The sequence below is a fragment of the Triturus cristatus genome, chromosome 3_2, assembly GCF_964204655.1.
Source record: "Triturus cristatus chromosome 3_2, aTriCri1.1, whole genome shotgun sequence".
Taxonomy (NCBI): domain Eukaryota; kingdom Metazoa; phylum Chordata; class Amphibia; order Caudata; family Salamandridae; genus Triturus; species Triturus cristatus.
Genome location: NC_140584.1, coordinates 66,503,576 through 66,524,486, shown reverse-complemented (window position 1 = coordinate 66,524,486; position 20,911 = coordinate 66,503,576).

Below are 20,911 nucleotides of genomic sequence, written 5' to 3'. Positions count from 1 at the left end.
AGGAACTCTTTCAATCTCTCACTCTCACATATACTCACTTATATACACTAATAGTCACATATACTAGTTTAAAACATATGTAGTTACTCATAAAGACACTATTGAGACAGTCTATCACTCACTAACACACCCATGCACACACTCATCCACCCATACAGTCCTGCACACATGCTGTCTTCAACACATACAAACAGTGAGTCACTCATTCATGCACCTATGCACTACGTAATACCCCCCACCGAACCATACAGACACTCAGACACTCAGACTGATACTCAAAAAACCAACGAATAACCTATATAGACACTCATGTAGCTACTCACCAACCCATGCAGCCACTTATACACAAAGTGAGAGACTGGTACAGATATTTAAACATTTAAACATTACTCACTAAGCCATGTATTCACTAAGATACACTTAATCAGTAAGTTATACAATCAATTTTTCAAAAACAAATCATCCATTTAGACACTTATATAACCATTTATTCTTCCATCGACCTTGAGATATACATATATAAAACATATGTAATTTTCAGAAAAACACACATTCACTGGATGATGTCATCAGTGATGTCATTTGAGATGTCATCAGTGATGTCATGAGTGATGTCACTGACCATGTCATGAGTGATGTAATATGTGACGTCATCAGCAGTGCATTGCGGGCGCGCGGGTTATAGTTAGCTGAACTAACTATAAAGGGGGAATTTCAATGTTTTTGTACGAGTGAAAAGTCCAGCTAACTATAACGCCCCTGAAACCTATGGTTTGTTCAGTGAATATATATATATATATACTGTGCTGTCTAACAGCCAAAGCATTAATTACCCAGCTTCCCTCATACCTGTTCAACAGAATCAGGGAGATGTGTGGCACAGCGGCCAGAGTGGCTGACTCCGGAGTGCGGGGTTCGCGGTTAGACCCCAGGCGGCAGCTCAGCTTAGCACCATGTGACTCTGGCAATAGCTCACTTAATCTCCCCAATGGCCCCCATTGCCTTGAAACCTTAAGGGATGATATGTTTGTGCTTTACAAGCATGAATTATTATAATAATAATAATTTTATACCAGTCAACACATTTGCTCAGATCTGCGAACTGAGCTCTTTTAAAAACTCATCGCATTTGCACTGCTAAATTTGGTGGCAGGTCTTTCTCCCACCCTGCCCCATTCCACTGGAACAAGCTTCCTTAACAAATTTGCATAAATCAGGTTCATTCTACTATCAAAAAACATCTAAAAGCATGGCTAGCAAGATACACCTCCAGGTGTGATTCGTTCAGCGCTATATCAAATGCCTAAACCATACATAACATAACATATGTCTCTGATAAATTGAAATGTCATGTTAAAACTATTTTTTACACTGTTTTGGTTAGGCTTTCTGTTATAGAGCTAGCTTTCGTTAATCGTGATAATCCTGTGTTCCCGGGCCCTCCTGCTCCCCTTCCTCTTCCCAGCCTAGTCAGGCACACATCCTTAGCCATGCTGATGGTAACAAGGTATCCCTCCAATTTTGTTGCCAGTAGGGAAAGGTGGGGAGTCGAGCTCATTTGTAACAGCATCAAGAGACCTGAATAGTATGGCTCGTGGTGAATAGTTTAGGCCCAGTTCCTCCATTCCTCCATCAGGGATTTGGGGACCAAAAATATAATTGATGGTTAACATCACAAATGTTCCATTGTTGTCTGAGTCGTGTAAGGAAACCACTGAGCTACTTATCAACAAAGTTGTTCATTGGTGTAGAGCACAATATCTTGATGGGCCTCTGCTGTTTAGGCATATTTTGATGGCCAGGAGTTTGGCTGGGTAGGTTGCTTCCAGAAGAGTGAACCTGGGGACTGCGTGGTAATGAACCTTAATGATAAAAAGCCAGTTGGTGATTCGATTCTCAGACTTGCAATGTGTCCTGTAGAGGGGGTCCAAAACGTTTGTCCATCCCCTGCCCTTTTCTATCCCCCCATGATTGGTCACGCTGTGTCCAATTTGCTACACTCTCTGGTAGCACAAGGGCAATGCGGAATCAGTTTTTAGTGTCACTTGTCAACAGGTTCTATGCACTGAGTTCTCTTGAAGGGGTGGACTGACTTCTACCACCTTCAATGTGTCCTAGTCCACAGGAAATACACACTAAGCAAAGGACCCATATGCTAGGATCAGCAAGAGAGGCCGGAGGGACTAGGGTTTTAATGTGGAAAATTGCTGGGCTGATGGGCAAATTGAATGACTCTTTAGTGGTTAAAGTTCTACTGCACTTTAGTATTGTGGGTTGAAGGACACCTTGGGATGTAGCTAACTTTCTTTTAATCGATGACTTAACTTCTTTCTTTTCCCTGACTAGCCCCTTTACATCTGGAAGGGCTAAGGATGGCTGGCTACTTTAGTGTCACATGAGCTGGGCTGTATTGACAACTTCAGTGACACAGATTCTGCATATCAATGGGCATGGCACCCCTACACTGCCTTACAATCTGAATCGAATTCCACCAGAGGTGTCATACGTAATAGCACTGTGTGTTTTAAGTTACTATTGTATGCCGTTTTAAAACGATATCCCGATATAGGAAGCAGGATACTGAACCTATACTGTTGTGGAAGGAAAAATCTGTATGTTTATTGTAATATGTGTTGCATGGATTGTGCATATTTATAATTTTACTTGTATTATAACTGGTGTTACTTTTATAGCTTTTATGAAAAGAGTTGTTGAAATAAAGCTTATACATACATACTCATACATCTACGCATATTTGCGTGGTTTTAAGCTAATGTTTTCTAAGTCTAAGTGCTGAATTTGCATAACCCCAATAAGTGGGATAGTCAGTCTCTTCGCTAGTTCATAGAACTGCTTGCTTGGGGAGTGGAGTTCAAACAGAAGGAAGCAAACCTCCTTCGCCCCTAGTGACCTGTATGTTCATGGGGCATCCGGTGATAAATTATCCATAGAAAATTTGGCTCTAGGTCAAGTTTTCATAAGTAGAAGCTATTTCTTTGTGATCTATTGAAATCTTCCTCTAAGCCAAGCTTTTTCCTCCGTGGGTGCGAATGCTAACGTTCCTTTGCTGCTGGTGGGAGGGTAGGTCCTCTGACTTGAGGAAGGGTACTAATAGAGATACTGGGAGGTAAACCAACCAGTGGCTATGTGGCATAGGGCCTTCTAGCCAGCACCTCCAGCAGGCCTGGGCATCTGGTCAGCAACTCTAATGTGCCTGGATATTCTGATCTGCAGCTGGCCACAGGCATGTGGTCGGTGGCTGACCAGGGCCAGCCAACTGACCTGCAGGTGGCCATGGCCATCTGGTCAGTGGCTGACAAATCAGATAACTGGATGGCCAGCAGGCAGAGCTATCTCCAACTTGTTGTTGCCCCTGGGTTCCATCAATCTTTATTAGTTGAGGAAAAATGACTTCCTAGTTAGGCTCAAAGGGTATTGGGGGCTTAATCCAGCTTGACTAACCAGGCCCAGGAAGACAGAGAGCACCCTGGGCATCAAGGGTTGAATGTCTAGTCTCACAGTCCCAGGAGGGGACAGGGTATGATTTGCTCAAACAAGACTCAGTGAGAGGTCCATGAAGCCCCTGTGGGTGCCATGGGCATGGTCCTCCATCGCAGGGCTCCTGGTTCCAGCCAGGGTCATCTTCCCTACGCCAGGCAGGTTACCACCTAACCAAGGAACATTGGGGTCAGACATGACCTCAGTGGGAGCTCTGTCAAGCCAGTGTGGATGCCTGGAACATTGTTCTCAGTCTAGGGCCCCACCCACTACTGATGAACTAAAAAAAGCACCATTGTACAGTCTGTGAAGCCCACACAGATACATGTGGTTTGGTTCACTGTGCTCCAGGTACTAGCCAGAGTAAAGTGCCATACTACTGGCAGAGTACTACCAGACAGAGGAGGAGTCTTATGCCCCTCAGTGGCATTGAGGTCAGAAAAGACTGCAGTGGGAGCAATGTGAAGTCTGCATGGATGCGTGGAACCTAGCCCTATGGTTACAGAACTCCAGGCATTGACTACAGCCAGTTTCCACACCCATGGTAGGGCGCTACCAGATCAGGGAAGTGTATTGTGCTCCTCCTGACTAACAAGCCCAAAGAAGCCCAAATGAGAAGTTGGTTAATCCTACACAGATGCCTGGGCCTGGCCCCTGAACAAGGGTCTCCAGGCACCAGCGAGAGCCACCTTCCCTACCATGGAAACATGTTGACAAATCTGGGAGGAGCCTTATGCCCCTCCAGGTGATTGAGCTCAGAAAAAATTGCTATGGGGGTTTGCCGAAGTCTGCAATAATGTCTGGGGACTGGTCCTCCAGGCCAGGGCTTCAGACATTGACCAGAGCTACCTTTCCCTCCTTAGCGTAGAGTGATACCATGTCATGAACATTATGTCTTTTCTATTCTTTCTATTTTCCTGACCAAGTTGTAATTATTATGACAAATGTTTAGTTTCTATTATTATGTTTTGTAGTTTGATATTTAAGCTTTAATCTAAACACTGTCTGCTTTTTTCTATATTCATTTGTCATTGATTTCTAAGAGTTCCTAGAAGGTTGACAACTATGGGTCTCATTTGTTATGGTTATTCAAGAGAACATGTTCTCGCAAAATGAAAATAAGTGCAAGGGCATCAAGCCACTTTCTGCTAGCTGTTTATGGAGGAACAATGAAATAGCAGTACAAAAATTAAGCACAGAAAGTGAAGGGTAGAGAGAGGAATCTTCACACCAGACAACACTGGGATAGGCCATACAATTGGCCTCTTGAGACGAGAATAGCAGGCGTTGATTTTTTCTTGAACATAAGCTTTTTTGTTGACAGAAGTATGAATGTGAGTATCATCTCTGAAACTGGAAATATGTTTTATTTTCTGCTGTGCTAGAATTAGATTCACATTTAGAAGCAGCAGAATAAGGGTAGGATTGCAATACATTTACAACAGGAATTATGTTACAGTGGTTCCTGATATTCTCACTTTTTAGTAAACTTTGTGTTGCCACTTTATTTGTCTTAATTGTGGTTAAAATTCATATTGTGTGTACTAGACTAGGATTTTGTATCTCTTGTGTTCTTGAATGTGTAATCTTTCAATAAAAGAGAGGTTGGAGTTCCACTAATTGTTCTTGCAATGTCTCATGGGATTTATTGTTACCTGAAACACATCTTACTCCAATGTTGTGGGTTGGTTGCAATACAACTGAACAGTTATTTTATATGGGTTGCAAAAACGACTGAGGACTTGGTCACAGCGGGTCTTGACAACTGACCACTGTTTTAATAGAAAAATCTAGAAAACCTTTGAAATTACTTTGCAGTGGAAAACAGCACAAGAGCTGCTTCATGCTAAGATGTGTGTATTTCTTTTGAGAAATGAAGCACATAAGGAGCACAACAACTAGCGTCCTGCCTAAATAAATCTGGATCAGCAACTGACTATAGTCAGAGATGCAGAATTAGAATACAGACACTGAACAGGCCAACAAACATGCACACGAATATTCAAATAAAAGCGTTTGTGAATGTGATGTAAAGCAAATGAAAATGTAACTAAGGATTACATCTCCTTCAATATATTCTAAAATAAAAAATAAGCATGTTAAACATGAAATTAATGTAAATGCTGAGGTTGCTTGGAGACAAAAGAAAACCACATCATGTAACAATGTAGTTACCAACATGAAACACATATTCACCTAAACATACATTACATGAATGCACTACCTTTTCAGAATTATTTCTAAGTAACATATGAACATTAGAGGACAAATCAACTGTTGCACCAGAATCATAGGCTTAGTTGTTATCACATGCGAAATTGTGTAACAAGCCTTTATAACTTGCTTGCAAAGATCCTCCTCTGAAACTCATCCACCAGTACTAGATTAATCTTATATCACCATCTACTATCCTCCAATTTGACAGAGCTGCAACTAACTTTAAGAACCCAAAAGGCTGTCTATAATTGAAGGCAGTTTTTGACTTTCTTGATTTAATGTTTTTCAACCTCAACATTTGTGTAGCATCATAATAGTTCTTCATTTTCCTTTGCTTTTCTGTGCCCTTGGATAACACTTTTTCAAAAGATACTTTCTCACCATCTCACCACATTGAATCTTTTCCTCCACCCATTCAAGAATTAAACCAGTTTTGGCTTTTCTTCCGTGTATAACACAAAAGGAGAAATATCTATTAAACTGTGTAGTGTGTTATGGCAGGCCCAGATTTGTTTTCTCAAAAATTCAACAGCACCCACGCCATACGTTACCTTGGCGTCCAATGATCTTAATGACCTTCACAACTCTTATTCGACTAGGTCCAACCCCAACTTGACCCCGCCAAAGCAAATACAAACCATACATCCTAACCTGCACAGAGAACCTCCTCATAATCCTAGAGTCATCAATAAATACAATAACAAGAGAGTTAATGAAGTACCGGGGATTTTAGGACCCCAGCGGTGCCAGGGGTAGCACCCTATGACTTCGTTTTCCATGTTGGCGTAGTATTATAAAATTCCACTCTCATGGTAATATAACAAAGAACTTGGCAAAAGAAGCTGAAATATGAAAAGACATCTTTATTAAACTCAAATGAGTGAGACTACGTCGCACAGAAGCCTTAGCAACTGAATGAGGCAGTCCCCAGAACAAAAACCAGTCTTCTGTTTTATACAGAATATTACGCTCTGGGCAACACCGCCCTTCTCTTGCAGTTGGTCATTCACATATTTTACTTCAAAGAACAAGCAGAGTCATGATTACAATCCCACATTTCAGTTCAGCCAGCCCGCAATTATTTACCCAGCGAGGCTCAGATCCCTCATCAGATATCAGCAGACCCCAATAAACACTGGCACCTCCTGTTTGTAAAACAAGCCATAAAGCAGGAAGAGTCAGGTGTGAAAGAGATTAGTCAGGGTTCGTGTGGGAAGAAGGAATTTATGATGCCTCGGGCCCTGATGCTAATCCCATTTGGCCGCAGTAAAAGGAACCGGCCGGACAGAGCTGACCTCGGGCAGTGGAGTCAGTTTGCACAGGTCACAGAGAAGTCAAAGGAAAGCGCATGTGTTCTAGAGGCCTGTATTTGTTCTTAAAGTGTAGCCTATGTGAGGGCAACTATAAGATGGCCACCGCTCCAAGATGGAACCCACGGAGTCAATGTATAATAACGTATACATAGTGCATTCATAGCTAAAACGTTACACAAAGCACTTGTACATACCGCATTAACCATTCGCGGTTCCCTAATACCGGGATAGACAGGGGTAGGGCCCTGCCTCCTACGCGGTCCCAAATTTTAAAGTACGACAGACCCTCCTTTTGCCCTTACATAGGCAATAACTATACTCTCATCAATCCGAGTCTAGGTCAATATTCATGAAGTCATAGAGATGTTGCTGTAGCATCATCCTATTACTTAGCTCGTCTTCTGATACATGTTTCCTTACACATGTAGTAGCACAAAGGCCACATATGGCGGGACAAAATAAGGAATACCTCTGTCTGTAGTAGGCGGCATAAGATCACACACCCAATAATTAGTGATGTTCATTACTAACTAATGTTGGTGCAGAAGCTGTAAAAAAAGAATTGCTTATGAATTCTAATCTTTTAACCTGCCCATGTTCAGGAAAAGGGTGAAAAGAGTACAAAGAAGCAGTAGTAGGAAAAGACATAGGTTGGGAAGCGGGTGCAGAAGTCGATTGAGTAGAGAAAAACGATCCCACCCATAAATGACAACGTCATGTTTAAAAAACACTAGAAAACTCGTTATTAAAAACATATAGACAACGGGAGAAAGTAGTGACCACTATTACAAATGAAATAATAATTTTTCACAACCCTAAGCAGAAAGCAAGTCCCAAAATTATCTAGTAAAAGTTTTAGGGCTCCTATGTATTTCAGTAATTCTTGTATGTTCAGGTGAAACAGTGGTGACCCTCATCAATGCTCTGAGGTGAAAATACTCTTTCCACAGACAATTGACTTTATTCTGCTTTTACTAAACAGAATAGTACTTTAAAACAATGCCAACAAAACAATCAGTCTCCTTAACACCCACTCTATACAATCACACGGAAACCTCTTGTGAAACCACCTATGCCCAGAGTCCGTTCGAAATGCCTCTCTGGCAGGCTTCTATTGTCCATCAAATCTTCTTCTGTTGTTTTCTTTTGCATGGGCCTCTTCATTCAAGCCTTACATGAGAAAAGTACTGCTTAGTTGGAGTGCCCTCCTGGCAAACACCCACAGCTCACTCGAGAGTCTCAATGTCTCAAGGCAGTGCACCTGTGTCTTTCCTCTGCTGCAGTCACTACAAATAATATGCTCTTCATTGGTCATGGGCACAGATCATCTTGTGCAGACCCGGGACCATTCTCAGGATCCAACACTCATCATTCAGTGTCAGAGGACGCCCAGGCTGCTCTTTCATGGGCCCTAGAATTAGTGCCTTTTGTCAATCTTGGATCCGCCGGTGCACTGCACTTCCATTGGAGCAAAGGAAAAGAGGGGGTGTGTGTGGCCAAAAACTCAGGCCAAGGGGCTCAAGGGACTGCACACTGTCAGAGGTTACCAGCACATGACAGGCGCTCTTGTGCACTGAAATTCTGGTTCTGTGGCAAAGCCAGCTCCTCCTTCTTTTCTGATGTTGAACGCCTTCTGATGAAGCAAGTGCGATGCTTTAACAAGGGGACTGCAAACAGGTGGTCTGCGAGTTTCAAAGGAGTGGCCACACGCCATGGGACAATTTTGGTCTAGAATATACTGTCATTCTCAAAAAGCAATACAAATATAAAGACAGTAGGCAAAACAGTGTCTCTAATCTTTTCAATTTGGTTTCCGTGTGAGAGCCTCCATCATCTAAGGGTAGATAACTACACGAGAATTCTATCTACATGGATGTCTTCACATATGGTGGCATTGTCTAATGGGGCAAACACATTTTTTTTCTCAATGATTACATCTAGGTGTTCCTAAATTCCTTATCTAGAACATCTCAATAGAGAAATCACATGGTACTCATTATCATGGGCATGTAGAAAACTTTCACATCAGGTGCAATATGCAATACACAGGCTAATAGTCAAATATGCAAACAAAAGACAAGAACTAGAGGGTCCTGATATTTGCATGATTAGAACACATCTGATCCCACCAAAAATTAAAGCAGCAGGGACAAAAGGGTAAAAACCACATTAAAAATAGACATTGAAAATTCGTCATGTTAAAAAAAAGGTAAATGTAGGTTATCTCCTATTGGGATGGAAAAACTTGTCTTACTATAATATAATATACTTGAGTCAGTTAACCAGTCTATCGCTACTCTGACAGTCAGGCTGGAAAACATTGAAGCAGGCCTAAGGAAAATTCTTGGAAATCAGTCTGGCCATACAAAAGGGAATTATACATAAACATGCAGTCTGGAAGTGTGTACCTGAACAATACACCTACAATAATAAATGGGCTGACTGGTGAAAGGAATACGGAAAAGGGAATTGGAACTAGGACACAACTAAAATCCCCAATAACTAAGCATGATGCGACATTGGTCAGGGGAGAAGCAACAAAAGAAAAAAAAAAAATCTATAGGAAAACCAAAAATTATTTGGGTGATAGTCAGGATGTGACACAACACCAAGAGTACGGGTGATACACAAAGGCCAAAGTTACATACATTTTAACTCTACCGCTGGCGGCTACACCATATACGGTAATCTTAGGTAATGTTCCAGTTCCTTCTTCAGGGAAAAATGAAAACCTAGTTTTCTTTTAAGGAACAAAAGCCATAGGCTACTTAGGAAGCAAAACATCATTAACTAATGTAATATAGAATTTAGGCCACCTTGAGTCACAGATCTATAATTTCATCCTTGGGTCCAATCAAGGATACATAAACGTAGGGCTGCCTGTTCCTTTAAGGGAAGGGGCAGTAACGTGACTAACTACAGGTGACACGCTTCGATCCTGTATATCTCTTTTATTTCCCTTCAATACAATTATAGCCAAATAGACATGCACTGGTAAAGTGTTGTCTCTCATGTTCACAGCATGAAATATCATTAGCTGTGGAATTTAGTAACCAGAACAAGTTCAACCAACTGTTGCGTAGCGATGGGCATCGTCATGACCATCCCCTCACAACACAGGTAAACTTGTAATAGTATCAAAAGTAGCAACAAAGACAACGAAAACATGCAAAAAATAATAAAAACGCACAAAACGTCAAGCCATCAGATATACTTGCTGTATATCAAGCACAAAAAGCATAGACAAAACAATAGCATATGTAAACAAGCGGTGACACACAACACCATGTCATGTACTTTTATGCACTGTAAACCTGCAGCCCAAAACCCAATATACGGGCCTGTTTAATTTGTCAGATTTAAAATCCTTACCCTCCTTTTTGACAGTAGATCACCAGGCAATGGAAATCTGCTGTCAAATATAACTTTACTGTCTCTCTTCTAACATACAGGACCAGCAAGAACAATTCATGATAGAACCAAATACACAAAAATAAATTTCCATTACTTAACTGTTACCCTCTTGTCAGTCCTTGCAACATCCAGCCACTTTAGTTTTACCTTTCTAAAAATAAAAATCGTTACACTGACACTCCATATTAATTTAGCACCTACAATTTCCACTGTGAAAAAGAAGTCTTAATTGGCGATACGTTCTCACTTAGGCATGTAGCCTTAAAAATTTTAGAAGTGGGCTGTATCTTATTTTCTGTCTAAGACTTAATGCAACACTTCGTTTTCTGTTAAATAACACAAATGTATCTGTTCTGCAAAGCATTTAACATGATGTTTGGGCTTTCAAAGAAACCCCTTTGCTATATTTTCCCTTTGGAATTAAGTTCTTTAGTTTTAGTGATGTTGCTATGGAGAAACCAGAAACCCCACCTTTAGAGGCCCGTGTAGCAAGGTCATTCTGCATTCCACAGAGGCAAGGCCCTAATTTAAAAGGTCATAAATGTCAACGTGGCAGCCTACTCCATTGCAGCGCGACTGGAGCCAGCCTCTGCAGCTCCCTAGCCCCCAGCTTCTGCCACTCTGAATTTGTCAAAGCCAGAAGGCCTTACTAATTCCTCCTAACTTGCAATAATTCACTCTATTTTGTAAAATAATTTTTTTAGGCGCTAAAAAAAAAAATTTTTATCTCTATTCCCAGATTATTAAACTACATTTACTGTGAATAATTCACAAAACTTAATGACACGCATACCAGTTTTTAGAATAAATGCTTGTTGCAATCCTATGCAATGGTACACATTTCATCAACCTTAAATTAATGAACTTCTCAGTAGGCCCAGCTGAAGTTAGAACCTTCAACCCTGATATTAAAACAAGCCGTTGTACTGGCATATTAACTCATTGAATCATAAGAAGGCACAACCTGTAAATATATATCAAACCTAAATGTATGTATTTACTGAAGCCTGAGACACTTTAAAAAGTACTCTGAATGAAAGAAAATGCAGTTTAAACAGTGCTTTTACCCAAATTCGACTTTGATATTTTAGGTATTAAAAAATGAGTATCCTACAATTTTCTTGCATAATATGCATTACTAGAATGTCCATTACATAACCCATGAGTCAGGCATTGGAAATAATAACTTATACTTTATAAAAATGAGCTTCTTTGCGCCTGCGCCAAGGGAAAATTGTACACACGAATGCTTGCCATTTTAGTGATGCAACACAACTCAAATCAAATTTTAATGCTAGGAGGTCATAGTATGAGTATTAAGCTTTATAAATATCAAAAAACGATTTTGAAAAGCACTTATTTTTTAAAATAATTTTTCCATGATTAATAATTTTCTTTAAAAAAAATCCCAATTATTCGTTTTTGTGATAATTCCATGTATAAAAAAACAAGCTGCATCCCTTGCCTATCCTTTTGGACACATTTAACTCACAAGCCTAAGCGCATAAGCCCAATTTGAAACGCGTCACATTTTTGCGCCACTTTAATTTAAAAGGACGGTTATGCAAAATTCCACCCGTGTTTAACTGGGAAAGTGCTGGCTGAATGAACATTCCTATCAAATATACTGCAGCTGAAAAGTTTGCCTGTGAACATCTAATACAATGCATCTAAGGAAAATGCTGTAAATTTATTTACTTTTGCAAAAATAGATAATTTCGTTTTTGGGGCCTTATTTATATCTATTGAATGTGTTTCTAATTTTATCCCTGAAGCATTTAACGACAGTTTTGTATATGTGCACAACTGCTCATTCTATAAATTAAAGAGCAACATATAGCTATTTTTGCACATCACACCGTTCATTTCTGCATTTTTTTCCTAAGTTTCTACTTGCTATTAATTAACCAACATTTTACTTAACAGACTGAAAACATCAAAAGACCCACAAACACATATTGAGCTCATTTCAGACAAACGGAAAGGGGGTCAAACAGACAATACAGCGTGCTTTAGTCAGTTTTCATAAATAGCGCCGTCGCAATTTACTTACAGAAGTTGCACTAATGAGAAAACCACATAGACATTTAAACACACAGTTGACTTACAAATCAATACGCATGACAGAAAGAAAGAACAGCTCACAGACTATACTTGAGCCAAACCATTTGCCAATACTAGTTGTAAGTCATATTTACAAGAAACGCTTCTCAATAGTGTTCCAAAAGGCTGCATAAACAGCCCAACAGACTGATGTATCTCCAAGAAGTAGTGAATACGCTCAATTAACTAGCTTGTGCTAGCAGAACACCAAACAAAATCGTTCTGCATATCTTCATTCATAAAACTGCGCAGAACAAAGGATCCTTGTTTTGTATTATGTCATATTTTAATTCCCTGGGGGTACAAAATCACCAAGGAAGAAATATGTTTTCAAACTAACCGTTTCTAACTATGGTACCTTCCAAAAAAGCAACACATTTTTCCATGTGAGCTTACAAACAGGCATGTCAAAAATACTGCGGAAAACGCAAGTATTATAATCAAAATGGTGCTTAAGGTATTTTTCGTATGTGCACCGTTCAACTAAACCAAATGGAGAAATATCTCCTCATTACCTGCCTACACAAATTGCAATTCGCATATCAAACCTATACAAACCAAAAGTTGGCCAACACAAATTTCACAGTTCCAAAGCTACATTTCAAACTTGCTAAGATCAGGCCTCTTATAGCTCACTAATCTAGCTTCAAACTTCAAGGGTTTATCTCTACCAATACACTCGCAAATATGCGAGACCCTTGGGTATGGTAATTGCAATGACCAAATCAACAAACCAAGAAACCAACCCCTCGGCTTTGGTAATTGCGATAACCAAATCAAAGACAAAGAACCAAAGCACTTATACTTAATTCTTATTTTTACTAATCAAAAGGTTATCCAAATTCTAACTGTCAAGTTCTACATAACCAAACGTCTTTTATAATACTCACGCCAAAAAGGGTTCTAATCGGGAGTGACATCTTTTGGAGAGTCAAAGTCAGAAAGATCAGAGATATACTGGGCTGCAGAGACAAAGAATCCCCCAGAACCTCGGTGCTCAGAGTAGTACCTGCTTAGTGGATTTCTGTCCTGTTCTTCCCAGTAGATTTCTGTCCTCTGACAAGATCGCTCCTCCAGATAGTCACTTGTATTGATGCCGCGCTGTCGGGCGCCAACTGAAGTACTCTGATTTTTGAGACCCCAGCGGTGCCAGGGGTAGCACCCTATGACTTCGTTTTCCATGTTGGCGTAGTATTATAAAATTCCACTCTCATGGTAATATAACAAAGAACTTGGCAAAAGAAGCTGAAATATGAAAAGACATCTTTATTAAACTCAAATGAGTGAGACTACGTCGCACAGAAGCCTTAGCAACTAAATGAGGCAGTCCCCAGAACAAAAACCAGTCTTCTGTTTTATACAGAATATTACGCTCTGGGCAACACCGCCCTTCTCTTGCAGTTGGTCATTCACATATTTTACTTCAAAGAACAAGCAGAGTCATGATTACAATCCCACATTTCAGTTCAGCCAGCCCGCAATTATTTACCCAGCGAGGCTCAGATCCCTCATCAGATATCAGCAGACCCCAATAAACACTGGCACCTCCTGTTTGTAAAACAAGCCATAAAGCAGGAAGAGTCAGGTGTGAAAGAGATTAGTCAGGGTTCGTGTGGGAAGAAGGAATTTATGATGCCTCGGGCCCTGATGCTAATCCCATTTGGCCGCAGGAAAAGGAACCGGCCGGACAGGGCTGACCTCGGGCAGTGGAGTCAGTTTGCACAGGTCACAGAGAAGTCAAAGGAAGGCGCATGTGTTCTAGAGGCCTGTATTTGTTCTTAAAGTGTAGCCTATGTGAGGGCAACTATAAGATGGCCACCGCTCCACGATGGAACCCACGGAGACAATGTATAATAACGTATACATAGTTCATTCATAGCTAAAACGTTACACAAAGCACTTGTACATACCGCATTAACCATTCGCGGTTCGCTAATACCGGGATAGACAGGGGTAGGGCCCTGCCTCCTACGCGGTCCCAAATTTTAAAGTACAACATTAATGTTACCCAGACTCCCTCAGCCACAAATCCTCCACGTTTGAAATGTGTTTTACTCAATTGCAGGTCATCCAGCAAACATGCCTCTGAAATATTCAACCTAATTCAACACAATGATCTTGACATCATCCTTACTGAATCCTGGCTAAACCCAGCCTCCACCGCTATTTTAGACCTCCTTGTACCTCCTACCCATGACATAATTAGGCTAGACAGAGTCATGAAGCTTGGAGGGGGCCTAGCTTGCATTCACAGGAACACACTCTCGACATCCCACATAGAGTCCTCTCCGACCTCTGCTTGTGAATATCTTTGTCTCAACATCGCAAGTAACAACCGGCCGGTCTGCAAACTTCACACCTTCTATCACCCTCCAGGAGACAACCTCCCCTTCATTGAACAACTAATGGAGATCATCTCGAGTAATATCGACTCAGCCATGTCCTATATCTTTCTTGGCGACTTCAATCTCCACTGGTCTAATCCTAATGACCAAGCGGTTACTTGCCTTAAAGACTTTTTGAAGGATCATGAACTTAAGCAGCACTGTGACCAACCAACACACAACAAAGGTGAAAACTTAGACCTCATTATCTCAAAAGGGCAGTCCATCACACTTTAATCCATTACCCCTTGTGATTGGTCAGACCACCACTGCATTTTCTTCTATATCAACATGGAGGTGAAGCTGAGGAAGGCTCTTCCAACGAAATCTAAGATCTGGAAAAGGGATCTCAGCTCAATTAATCCAGTTGAATTAGATGACCACTGTAAAACTGCCCTCTCCTCCCAAGCCGACCTGAGTGAGGTTCAGTTACTAACCGACGCCTACAACTCGACTATCTCTAACATCCTGGATGATATTGCACCACTTCAACTAAAAAATACCTCAACAAAAAAATCCAAACCATGGTACAAGGACAATCTAATCACGGACCGACGCAATTTTAGGGCAGCTGAACGAGCCTGTAAGTCCAATCCCTCCCTGGAACACCTAAAATTCCTTAGAGATGTCAGGATTATTTACAACAAGCAAATCAAGGGCACTAAGGCAGAGTACTTCAGACAACAACTTGATCAAGCCGCTAATCGCCCCAAGAAACTCTTTGAACTGGTCAAACAACAATCTACTGCGGGTACAAATCACTCTGTCTCCAATGTCAGCCCACTGTCTGTCAATGAATTTATTGCCTTCTTCATTGAGAAATCACGACTCATCTCCAGTGAACTTGCCTCCAAGAAGGCTCTAATACCAGCTTCTGGGCCCGCACCACCTCTTGTCATAGAAAAGCCCGTTCCCACTAGCCTGATCATCAAGAACAAGGCCTCATGGAGCACCTTTACCCCTTTCAGTGAAAAATACATCTACAAGATTCTCCAGAACATCAATCTATCCGACCACTTCAGTGACCCACTACCCCGACCATCTTCAAAGAGATCAAGAACGCTCTCATTCCCACATGGACAAGGATAGTAAACGCTTCTCTATCCTAAGGCACGATCCCAGAATGTCTAAAAGCAGCACAGGTATCATCCATACTAAAAAAAACAACCGCAGAGAAATCTGACCTCAATAATTTCCGTCACATATCTAACATCCCCACTCTAGCTAAACTTCTCGAAAAATGCGTACAATCCCAACTTTGTGCTCACATGGAGAATTTCCAACTCCTTAACCAACATCAATCAGGCTTTCGGAAGGGGCACAGCACAGAATCGGCACTCGCGCATTATGGACGACATATTTAATATACTCGACCAAAATTACTCCTGCCTCCTGATCCTCCTTGATCTTTCCTCCGCATTCGACACGGTTAATCACAACAACCTCCTTTCCACTCTGAAGAACAGGATAGGTTTCTCGGGACTGGTTCTACAATGGTTCTCCTCCTTCCTCCACCAAAGAACTCAAAGAATTAAGGCAAACTACTCCCTCTCCCAGCCCTCTCATTGGTGTCCCCCAAGGTTCCGCCCTCTCTCCTATTCTTTTCAACCTCTTTTTAGAACCTCTTGCTAATTCTCTAAATGACAAGAACATTCCCTTCCATATGTACGCTGACGACACACAACTTTACCTGAAAATGTAATCCCTGGATAACATCATAACACTAAACTCTACCTTAACGTCTACTCAAAATTGGTTAACTGAGAACCACCTCCTGCTCAACACCTCCAAAACTGAATTCCTTCTCATCTCTCATCCGAACCACCCCTTCAAGTTAGACCTTTGGCTGCCTCACCTCACTGCTTTCAATTGCACCCCTCTCATCATAGACTCTGCCAAATCCCTCGGAATCACCTTGGACAAGCACCTGAATATGAAAAATCATATCAGCAACGTATGTAAGGGTGCTAATCACTTGATGACGACACTTAGAAATATCAAGCCCTTCCTTCCACTAAAGGACTTCAAACAAGCGGTCCAAGCACTGGTCTTGCCGAGGCTAGATTATGGCAGCGCTACGCTCTGTGGCCTTCCCAAATACACCCTGGCTCCACTAAGGTCAGCACTGAACGTTGCGGTCAGACTAATTACTGGTTCCAAACAAAATGAGCACATTTCACCAGTCCTAAAGTCTCTTAAATGGCGTGTGAAGTAAGCACAGGATTCAGATCAGGTGGATTCCAGGTAGATTTATTACCATCAGAGAGGACAGCTTATACAACCACACAAGACAGTACCCAACTGCTAATAAGCTACCACCCATCATAGAACCTAGAACCCTAGAAGAACAATAATATTCTAAACTAGAACATGACCACAGATAACATAGACACTACACACCTTCCCCCTTTGAAAACAAAAAAAACAACAAAAAAAAACTAATATCTAAAATGTAACAAAATCATTCATTTTAACAGGTGGTTTTCTCACACGAGAACTTTTCCTTGGAGCAACTGAGGTTGACACTTCCTCTGAAGAACCAACATGTTGATTCCCAACAGGATCTACATTAGATGTTGCAGCAGTACATTGAGTTAACAGTGGTTCAGTAACATTACCAACGTTATCCATAATGTCAGTGTTTGAAGAAAACCCTCCCTCAGATTCAAAATTAGAACCACTCAAAGTGTCTAAAAAATTTTGAAAATCCCCATTCTCCTCCATAACCAAAGGTTCCGTTATTGGAGGTACAAGTGAATCACCACGAATATCTTTGGATCTAAACATAGATATCCGTCTAAAATTCCATACTTTACCTCCTTGTACCCTAACAGCTTTGCTGAAAACTTCAATTACCTTCACTGGGTCAGACCATCTAGACCATCTTTTGTCTATGCCACCCAGTTTAACACGCACTAAATCACCCACTTTGATTTTGCAATCCCTTGAACAGTTGTTATTCTTTATCTTCTGCATCCTATCCTGATATCTTTGAACACGCTCTCTAACTATTTTGAAATCCAAAATAGGATCATGAATCTTGTTCTTCTTCAGCCAGCATGGCATGAGCTTAGAGCACGGTCTCCTTCCTCTTAACATCTCAAATGGAGAACAACCTGTAACAGAATTAGGAGACATCCGGTATGTATGCAAAGTAGCCCGTAAAGCTTTCCTCCAATCAATACTATTTTTAATAGCTAACTGTATGGATTCTTTCACAACCCTATTAAAGCGCTCAACCTGGCCATTAGCCATTGGATTGTAATTAGAAACTCTTTTATGAGTGATACCACATTTGTTTAGAAACATTTCAAATTCATTACTGATAAATTGTGGCCCATTGTCAGAAATCAACTCAGAAGGAATACCTTCCCTGCTAAAGATGTTTTCTAAGAATTCTATCACATGATTAGAAGTTATTTTGTCCAACACTTTGACTTCTGGCCATTTTGAAAAATAATCGACTAACACCACAGCGAAAACCTGTTTAGCAGAAGGAAGATTCAAAGGCCCAATAATATCAATGCCCAACTTGCTCCAGGGGCCCTGCGAGTACTCAATAGGCGAAATCCCCACAGATAAAGGTTTAACTGATTTGTCACTCCTTGAACATTGAATACAATCTCTAACCCACCTGTCCACCATACCATCCATGTTAGGCCACTAATAAAATTCTCTCAGACGTCGTTTAGTGGAGGACATACCCAAATGTCCTTCATGTGACGAATTAACTAACTGTTCCCTGATACTCTGAGGTGGAACAATTTTATCACCTCTCATTACAAACCCGTGCAAAAACATAAGTTCATCATTAATTTTCCAAAACGAGCTCAACTCACCGCTCAACTTCCTCTCTTCCGGCCATTTCCCTTGTAAAAACTTTACAACATTTTGTAAAATGTCATCCTCAGACATTGCCTTTGCCCATATCTCCTCCGAGATGGCGTCCGAACTTACACTGTCCTTCACATCTTCCATGGTATATGCTATATCGCACTCCTCTGAAGTATTAGTACTCTCAGAACCCACCTCTAAGGACAAGCGAGACATGCAATCAGCATGAACGTTCATACGGCCGGGAATGTACACAACTGAACACTGGTATTCTTGCAACTTAGCAGCTAACCTGGCTAAACGGGCTGTCAAAGTTCTACCACCCCCAGCCGCTAACATATTAATCAGTGGTTTATGGTCAGTTCTTAATTGAAACTTTGTCCCCCATAAAAATTGCCTAAAATGCTGAGCAGCCCAAGTGCACGCAAGTAATTCCTTTTCAATAGTGGAATAATTAAATTCCGCTCCTCTTAAGGTTCTTGAAGCATATGATACAACATACTCCTCCCCATATTTCTTTTGCAAAAGCACAGCGCCTAAACCAGTATTGCTAGCATCTACTGCTACAATGCATTCCCCTCCAATAGTGAAAGGTCTCAAAAATGGAGCCACACAGATTTCTTTTTTAAGTGCTTCGAAAGCTAGTTTTTGTTCATCTCCCCAGATAAATTTTGCGTTTTTCTTTAGTAGATTGCGTAAAGGGAATACTTTTGAAGCAGTTTCTAACAAACTTACTGTAAAATTCAGTCAGACCTAAGAATGATAACAATTGATCTTTTGTTGTGGGAGCAGGAGCCTTTGCAATGCTAGCTACATGGTCCAACTTTGGTTTGATACCCTTGCTTGAAATTTCGTGGCCTAAATATTCCACATTATCTTTTCTGAACTTGCATTTTGAGAGTTTAAGTGTTAGACCTTTACACTGTATATTATTCAACAACTTTTTTAAATTACAATCATGGTCATCAAAATCTTTCCCAAAAATTAGAATGTCATCTTGAAAGGCTATGGCACCCGGACAATCTTCTAACACGTCTTTCATAATTCTCTGAAAGACCGAGGCAGCACTAGCCAATCCAAATGGCATCCGTTTAAATTGATACATACCCTCCGGTGTAATGAAAGCTGTTAGACATTTGGATTGTTCATGTAGCATGATCTGATGGTATGCACTTGCCAAATCAACAGTGGAAAACACACGGGCACCAGATAAGGTTGAGATCAATTCGTGTATGTTTGGTAACCGATGCCTGTCGATCCAGATCTCCTTATTTAAGCTACGGAGATCAACACACAGCCTAAGATCCCCGTTGCCTTTAAGGGAAAAAACCACAGGAGAAACCCATGGAGATGACTCTATAGGTTCGATAATGCTCCTTGAAGCTAGATCTTCTAGCATGTCTTTCAATTTATTGCGATATGCTAAGGGAACATTACGAACTTTATGTCTTACAGGAATAGCAGAATCATTTAATATTATTTTGTGTTTAAAGTTTGCATATTCCCCCAGCTCATCACTAAATACCCTAGGAAACATTTTTTTTATATTTCCTACACAATCCTCACTGAAAATACTGTATACAGGTGGTGAAGCATTCGGATCTAACTTTATACCCAATTCTTGTTGATGGGGCCACCCAAGTATAGATACCCCTTTGGTGGTTACATATAATTTACCCTTAATTGTCTTTCCTTTGAAAGTCAACTCTGTCCACAAGTAACCTTCCAAATCGATTTTGTGCCCTGAGTAACTACCAGGTCTGTTGTCCGGGGGTAATAGTTTTCTATTCTCCCACAATTTTGTGAATAGATCTCTACCTATAATGGAATACCAAGCACACGAATCTATCATCATAATGACTTCTTTTCCATCTATTAATATGGAACCAGATGGAAACCCTTTACAATTATTTTCAGAAACACAAGAAATGCAATTAAATTCATTAAACTCTGTTGCAATTTCATCTTCATCACAGGTAACACAATTGACTTTTTGTAGAGATCTGCACATCTTCCCAAAATGACCTGGCTTTTTACATTTTATACAAATTTTACTCCATGCAGGGCATCCTTTATAGTTTCCCACATGTTCAAAACTGCCACATCTATAGCAGATCACAGGATTTCTTCTGTTATTAAATGTATTAT